The sequence below is a fragment of the Penaeus monodon genome, chromosome 34 (genome assembly GCF_015228065.2).
Source record: "Penaeus monodon isolate SGIC_2016 chromosome 34, NSTDA_Pmon_1, whole genome shotgun sequence".
NCBI classification, from domain to species: Eukaryota; Metazoa; Arthropoda; class Malacostraca; order Decapoda; family Penaeidae; genus Penaeus; species Penaeus monodon.
The window spans coordinates 1,314,686-1,314,927 of record NC_051419.1 but is presented as its reverse complement, the minus strand read 5'-3'; positions in this window follow the sequence as shown (position 1 = coordinate 1,314,927).

Below are 242 nucleotides of genomic sequence, written 5' to 3'. Positions count from 1 at the left end.
GAACAATGGGGAAATTTTTTTTGCCGTCTCCTTAATAACAAAATCAGTAATAAGCACTAAAAAAAATACGACGATAATCATCACAATAAACACTAGTGAAAAGCGATAAGAAATAAAGGAACAGAGGAACGATACAAACCCCAAATTGACACTAAGAATAAGAGGCAGAAACCCGGTGTCGTCCAAAAAACCCCATTATAACGAGTGAAAATTTCCCCCCTGCTGTGGGTCGGGCGGCGGCC